The sequence below is a fragment of the Tribolium castaneum genome, chromosome 2 (genome assembly GCF_031307605.1).
Source record: "Tribolium castaneum strain GA2 chromosome 2, icTriCast1.1, whole genome shotgun sequence".
In the NCBI taxonomy this organism is placed as follows: Eukaryota; Metazoa; Arthropoda; class Insecta; order Coleoptera; family Tenebrionidae; genus Tribolium; species Tribolium castaneum.
Window position 1 is genome coordinate 6,967,501 of NC_087395.1, and position 7,755 is coordinate 6,975,255.

Below are 7,755 nucleotides of genomic sequence, written 5' to 3' on the forward strand. Positions count from 1 at the left end.
GCAAATTATGTATCAGTTTTAACAAAAGCGGATTACTCTGTTTGATTCTATGCTGAGAGTTGAGTAAACTACTATAAAACGTAATGAAAACTCTATATTCAAGCTCAAAAGAACAAATTACGTTATAGTTTTGGCAAAAAAAAATATTTTGGACGATTACATACTTCGAAGTAAGCAAACTTTAATTGAACAAGTGCAAAAGCTAATACTTTGCTTTAAAATAACGATTTATGTGGTAATATTGTATTTTGCATCTGTCCTATAAAAGTTTACTCGTTTCGCTCCATTGAATCATTCGAAATAAATTATTTTAACACAACAACAGCGAAAATAATTTGTTTTTGTTTAAACTGTTACATAAGTCGCTTTTATAAAACGAACTAAGACGTTTGACATTTGTTTAGTGAAAGTTTTCTCGTTTGGGGGCATAAAATCGTTTGAAATTAACAGTTCTGGTCAAAACTATAACGTAAATTATTTCTTTGAGACGAAATTTAAAGTTTTCATTAAGTTTATACAAGTTTGCTCTATTCTAAGCAAAGGAGTAATCAGGATAAACTGCTTTTATCCAAAGTAATACATAATTTGCAGTTTTGAGCCAGAATAAGACGTTTTTAATCTTTTTAATATAAGTTTTCGTGTTCAAAAGAAAGAATCGTCTAAAATAAGCAATTTGTGTCTAGACTGAAACGTAATTTGATTTTCTGGGCCTGAATAAGAGGTTTTCAGTTTCTTTGATGTAAGGTTTCTTGTTTGTAACAATGAATAAACGAAAATCATTGGTTTTAATCCAAACTGTGACATAAATCGTTTTTTAAAGGCGAAATCAGACGTTTTGCCTATGTTCAGTGAAAGTATACTGGTTTCAAAGCATAGAATCGTTTGAAATTAACAGTTCTCGTCAAGACTATAACGCAAATCTTTAAAGTGATACAAAGAAATAATTTACGTTATAGTTTTGACCAGAACTGATAATTTCAAACGATTTTATGCCCCCAAACGAGAAAACTTTCAGTAAACAGATGCCAAACGTCTTAGTTCGTTTTATAAAAGCGATTTATGTTACAGTTTAAACAAAAACAAATTATTTTCGTTGTTGTTGTGTCAAAATAATTTCTTTCGAATGATTCAATGGAGCGAAACGAGTAAACTTTTATAGGACAGATGCAAAATACCATATTACCACATAAATCGTTATTTTAAAGCAAAGTATTAGCTTTTGCACTTGTTCAATTAAAGTTTGCTTACTTCGAAGTATGTAATCGTCCGAAATATTTTTTTTTTGCCAAAACTATAACGTAATTTGTTCTTTTGAGCTTGAATATAGAGTTTTCATTACGTTTTATAGTAGTTTACTCTACTCTAAGCATAGAATCAAACAGAGTAATCCGCTTTTGTCAAAACTGATACACAATTTGCTCTTATTTTCGAGAATAAGACGTTTTCAATATGCTTGATAAAATTTTTCTTGTTTATAGCAATGAATCGTTTAAAATAAGCTGTATTTGCCTAAACTGATACGTAATTCGATATTTATGCATGGATAGAAGTTTTCAGTTTCTTTGACGTGAAATTTCTTGTTGCAAAAGGTAATACTTTGCTTTAAAACAACGCTTTATATGGTAATATGTGGTTTTGCATCTGCCCCATAAAAGTTCATTAGTTTCGAATCATAAATTCGTTTGAAATAAACAGTGCTGGTCAAAACTATAACGTAAATTATTTCTTTGAGACTAAATTTAAAGTTTTCATTAAATTTTATACAAGTTTACTCTATTCTAAGTAAAGGAGTAATCAGGATAAATTGCTTTTATCTAGAGTAATATATAATTTGCAGTTTTCAGCCAGAATAAGACGTTTTTAATCTTTTTAATGTAAGTTTTCGTGTTCAAAACAAAGGATCGTCTAAAATAAGCAGCCTTTGTCCAGACTGAAACGTAATTCGAATTTCTGTGCTTGAATAAGGGGTTTTCAGTTTCTTTGATGTAAGGTTTCTTGTTTGTAACAATGAATTAACAAAAATAATTGGTTTTTATCCAAACTGTGTCATGAATCAGCTTCAAGACTATAACGCAAATCTTTTGTTTTGTGCTAAAATAAGACGTTTTAAGTCAGTTTGATATAAATTTTCTTGTTCAAAGCAAAATATTGTCGAAAATCAACCGTTTTTGTCTAAACTGATACAAAATTCGGTGGTTTGTGTCCGAATACAAAGTTACTCGTTTGGAAGCATAGAATCATTTCAAATAAGCTATTCTCGACGATACTATAATGTAATTAGTATTTTGTGCTAGAATACAACGTTTTTGTTAGATTTATTAACAATTTTGTCTATTTTAAGCAATGAAACGAATAGGATTAGCTGCCTTTATCTAAAGTGATACATAAATTGCTCTTTTATGCCAGATTAATACGTTTTTAGTCTGTTCGATGTAAGTTTTCTTGTTCAAAGCAAAAGATCGTCTAAAATAAGCCGTTTTTGTTTGAACTGATGAACAATTCAGACTGAGAGTCAACAAAAATAATTTATGTTAATCCAAACTGATACTTTTTGACCCTATAAGAGTCCTATAAGAGTCCGAGATACGCCGTTCTCGTCAAGTCTATAACGTAATTCGTTTTTTTGTGTCAGAATACGACGTTTTCTGTCTGTTTAATATAAGTTTTTAATAATAACAATGATAATAATAATAATAATAATAATAATAATAATAATAATAATAATAATAATAATAATAAAAATAATAATACTAATAATAGTAATAATAATAATAATAATAAAAATAATAATAGTAATAAAAGTAAGCTTAGTTTTCTAAGCAAACATGAAGCTCTTTTTGTGTTATATGAGCGTTTTCTCATTTCTATGCAAGAAATCATCTGTGATCTGTGTTTTTAGGCAAGAAATTGTCTAAAATTAATAACTCATTTTAAAACTGGTATAAAAACATTTACTACACAAAAGTTAATAATAATAATAATAATAATAATAATAATAGTAATAAAAAAAATAATAATAATAATAATAATAATAATAATAATAATAATAATAATAATAATAATAATAATAATAATAATGATAATAATACTTATAATAATGAATTTCTTTCTAAATTAAAGCTTAGTTTTTCTAAGCAAAAATGATGCTTATTTTGTGTTATCTGAGCGTTTTCTCATTTCTATGCAAGAGATCATCTGTGATCTGTGTTTTAAGGCAAGAAATTGTCTAAATTAATATAACTCATTTTAAAACTGGTATAAAAACATTTACTATACAAAAGTTATAATCGGTTTTTAATAATAATAATATTAATAATAATAATAATAATAGTAATAATAATAATAATAATAATAATAATAATAAATATAATAATAATAGTAGTAATAAAAGTAAGCTTAGTTTTCTAAGCAAAAATGAAGCTTATTTTGTGTTATATGAGCGTTTTCTCATTTCTATGCAAAAGATCATGTGTGATCTGTGTTTTTAGGCAATCTAAGCCATTTTATAGTTTTTAGGCAAGAAATTGGCTAAAATTAATCACTCATTTTAAAACTGGTATAAAAACAATACTATACAAAAGTTATAATCGGTTTTTAATAATAATAATAATAATAATAATAATAATAATAATAATAATAATAATAATAATAATAATAATAATAATAATAATAATAATAACAATAATAATAATAATAATAATAATAACAATAATAATAATAATAATAATAATTAAAATAATAATAATAGTAATAAAAGTAAGCTTAGTTTTCTAAGCAAAAATAAAGCTTATTTTGTGTGTTATATGAGTGTTTTTAGGCAAGAAATTGTCTAAAATTAATAACTCATTTTAAAACTCGTATAAAAACATTTACTATACAAAAGTTAATAATAATAATAATAATAATAATAATTATAGTAATAAAAGAAATATTAATAATAATAATAATAATAATAATAATAATAATAATAATGATAATAATACTTATAATAATGAATTTCTTTCTAAATTAAAGCTTAGTTTTTCTAAGCAAAAATGATGCTTATTTTGTGTTATCTGAGCGTTTTCTCATTTCTATGCAAGAGATCATCTGTGATCTGTGTTTTTAGACAAGAAATTGTCTAAAATTAATAACTCATTTTAAAACTGGTATAAAAACATTTACTATGCAAAAGTTATAATCGGTTTTTAATAATAATAATATTAATAATAATAATAATAATAATAATAATAATAATAATAATAATAGTAATAATAATAATAATAAAAATAATAATAATAGTAGTAATAAAAGTAAGCTTAGTTTTCTAAGCAAAAATGAAGCTTATTTTGTGTTATATGAGCGTTTTCTCATTTCTATGCAAAAGATCATGTGTGATGTGTGTTTTAGGCAATCTAAGCCATTTTATAGTTTTTAATATTTAACAAAAATTTGCTTTAAAATAAAATGTTTGAAAAACTGAAATTAAACTAAATTAATTGTGTCTAACACTTTAGTAGAGGAAAAAGGAGGAGACATAAAAGTCACTAAAGTCTTAGAATTGTCTTTAGTCGTCATATTAATAACAATAACATTTATAATAACAATACTAGTAGTACTAAATTTGCTTATATGCAAGCGCTTAATTAAAGTAACAGTTTTTTTGTTTTTTGCTTATATCTCGAAAACAGTTACTCCTATCAATTTTTAATTTTTCACCAAAATTAAAAGTGATAAAATTTCCTACAAAATAGTTATTTGCATTTTTCATGTAGAACTAACCATAAGCGAGATATAAGTTTGAAAGTAATTAATAATTAAAAAAAGTGTTTTAACAGAAAATGTCTTGTGATTTATAATACACTTAATTTATTGGGTCCAATACTTTATTAGAAGAAAAAGGAGGTGACATAAAAGTCACTGAAGTTTTCAGAGTCGTTTTTAAATGCTGCATTTTTGTCTTCGTCTCAAACATTGAAAACTGAATTACATTTTTGTTCAGTAACAGTTACAGTTTTCTTATTGTTTTTTTGCTTATATCTCGAAAACAGTTACTCCTATCAAATTTTATCTTTCTTTCACAATTAAAGCTAATAAAATTTCCAACAAAATAGTTATTTGCACTTCCTTTTTCTTCTAATTAAGTATTGGACCCAATAAATTAATTGTATTTTAAATCACAAGACATTTTCTGTTAAAACACATTTTTTTTTAATTATTAATTATTTTCAAACTTATATCTCGCTTATGGTTTGTTCTACATGAAAAATGCAAATAACTATTTTGCAGGAAATTTTACATCTTTAATTTTGGTGAAAAGTTAAAAATTGATAGGAGTAACTGTTTTCGAGATATAAGCAAGAAACCAAAAAACTATTACCTTAATGCAGCGTTTGCATATAAGCAAATTTAGTACTATTAGTTTATTAATGTTATTGTTATTAATATGACGACTAAAGACGATTCTGAAACCTTTAAAGACTTTTATGTCTTCTCCTTTTTCCTCCACTAAAGTGTTAGACACAATTAATTTAGTTTAATTTCAGTTTTTCAAACATTTTATTTTAAAGCAAATTTTTGTTAGAAATTATTTATATTCATCTCTATAACTCGCTTATGCTTGGTCCTACAAGAAAAATGCAAATAATTACTTTGTTGGAAATTTTATCAGCTTTAATTTTGAAAGAAAGATAAAATTTGATAGGTGTAACTGTTTTCGAGATATAAGCTAGAAACCAAAAAACTGTTACATTAATTAAGCGCTTGCATATAAGCAAATTTAGTACTATTAGTATTATTATTATTAATGCTATTGTTATTAATATGACGACTAAAAACGACTCTGAAGACTTTAGTGACCTTTATGTCTTCTCCTTTTTCCTCTACTAAAGTGTTAGACACAATTAATTTGGTTTAATTTTAGTTTTTCAAACATTTTATTTTAAAGAAAATTTTTGTTAAAGATTATTTATATCCAACTCTATAACTCGCTTATGGTTGGTCCTACAAAAAAATGCAAATAACTATTTTGTAGAAAATGTTATCAGCTTTAATTTTGAAAAAAAGATAAAAATTGATAGAAGTAACTGTTTTCGAGATATAAGCAAAAAACCAAAGTGAAAACTGTTACAGTTACTAAACAAAAATGTAATTCAGTTTTCAATGTTTGAGACGAAGAAGAAAATGCAGCATTCAAAAACGACTCTGAAGACTTCTGTGACTTTTAAGTCACCTCCTTTTTCTTCTAGTAATGTATTGGACCCAATAAATTAAGTGTATTTTAAATCACATGACATTTTCTGTTAAAGCACTTTTTTTTAAATATTGATTATTTTCAAACTTATATCTCGCTTATGGTTAGTCCTACATGAAAAATGCAAATAACTATTTTGTAGGAAATTTTATCAGCTTTAATTTTAGTAAACAGATAAAAATTGATAGGAGTAACTGTTTTCGAGATATAAGCAAGAAACCAATAAACTGTTACCTTAATAAAGCGCTTGCATATAAGCAAATTTAGTACTATTAGTATTATTATTATTAATGTTATTGTTATTGATATGACGACTAAGAACGACTCTCAAGACTTTGGTGACTTTTATGTCACTTCCTTTTTCTTCTAATAAAGTATTGGACCCAATAAATTAAGTGTATTTTAAATCACAAGACATTTTCTGTTAAAGCACTTTTTTTTTAAATATTAATTATTTTTAAACTTATATCTCGCTTATGGTTAGTCCTATATGAAAAATGCAAATTACTATTTTGTAGGAAATTTTATTTTTTAGTTTTTCAAACATTTTATTTTAAAGCAAGTTTTTGTTAAATATTATTTATATCCAACTCTATAACTCGCTTATGGTTGGTCCTACAAGAAAAATGCAAATAACTATTTTGTAGGAAATTTTATCAGCTTTAATTTTGAAAGAAAGATAAAAATTGATAGAAGTAACTGTTTTCGAGATATAAGCAAGAAACCAATAAGAAAACTGTAACTGTTACTGAACAAAAATGTAATTCAGTTTTCAATGTTTGAGACGAAGACGAAAATGCAGCATTTAAAAACGACTCTGAAGACTTCTGTGACTTTTAAGTCACCTCCTTTTTCTTCTAATAATGTATTGGACCCAATAAATTAAGTGTATTTTAAATCACATGACATTTTCTGTTAAAGCACTTTTTTTTAAATATTGATTATTTTCAAACTTATATCTCGCTTATGGTTAGTCCTACATGAAAAATGCAAATAACTATTTTGTAGGAAATTTTATCAGCTTTAATTTTAGTAAACAGATAAAAATTGATAGGAGTAACTGTTTTCGAGATATAAGCAAGAAACCAAAAAACGGTTACCTTAATAAAGCGCTTGCATATAAGCAAATTTAGTACTATTAGTATTATTATTATTAATGTTATTGTTATTAATATGACGACTAAAAACGACTCTGAAGACTTTGGTGACTTTTATGTCTTCTCCTTTTTCCTATACTAAAGTGTTAGACACAATTAATTTAGTTTAATTTCAGTATTTCAAACATTTTATTTTAAAGCAAATTTTTGTTAAATATTATTTATATCTATCTCTATAACTCGCTTATGCTTGGTCCTACAAGAAAAATACAAATAACTATTTTGTAGGAAATTTTATCAGCTTTAATTTTAGTAAAAAGATAAAAATTGATAGGAGTAACTGTTTTCGAGATATAAGCAAGAAACCAATAAACTGTTACCTTAATAAAGCGCTTGCATATAAGCAAATTTAGTACTATTAGTATT